This window comes from Fulmarus glacialis, unplaced genomic scaffold, assembly GCF_000690835.1.
Source record: "Fulmarus glacialis isolate BGI_N327 unplaced genomic scaffold, ASM69083v1 scaffold21266, whole genome shotgun sequence".
Classification (NCBI taxonomy): domain Eukaryota; kingdom Metazoa; phylum Chordata; class Aves; order Procellariiformes; family Procellariidae; genus Fulmarus; species Fulmarus glacialis.
Genome location: NW_009216492.1, coordinates 3,239 through 3,543, shown reverse-complemented (window position 1 = coordinate 3,543; position 305 = coordinate 3,239).

Here is a 305-nt window from a genome sequence, read left to right as displayed (position 1 = left end):
GGGCTGCTGTCGGGCTTGGCCGGTGCCGTGGTCACGGTGCTGCAGCTGGCGGATGGGGAAGGCTGTTCTCCTCCGGCGCAGGAGCTGGTTAAGGAGAGAGTGGCTCCAGAGAGACTCAGCAATGAGTTTTGGCCCAGTTGGTTTGATTGCAGGTTAATTAAAATAGTGTTTTGCTGGCAGAACAAAGGCTTCAGTTAGCCGTGACTGGCTCGGCAAAGGAACCGAAGCCGAATTTGTTCTTGAAGGAGGTCCTTGAGAGCTTGCTGCAGGCAGGGGGCGGGGCACCCAACACGCTTACCTCCCCC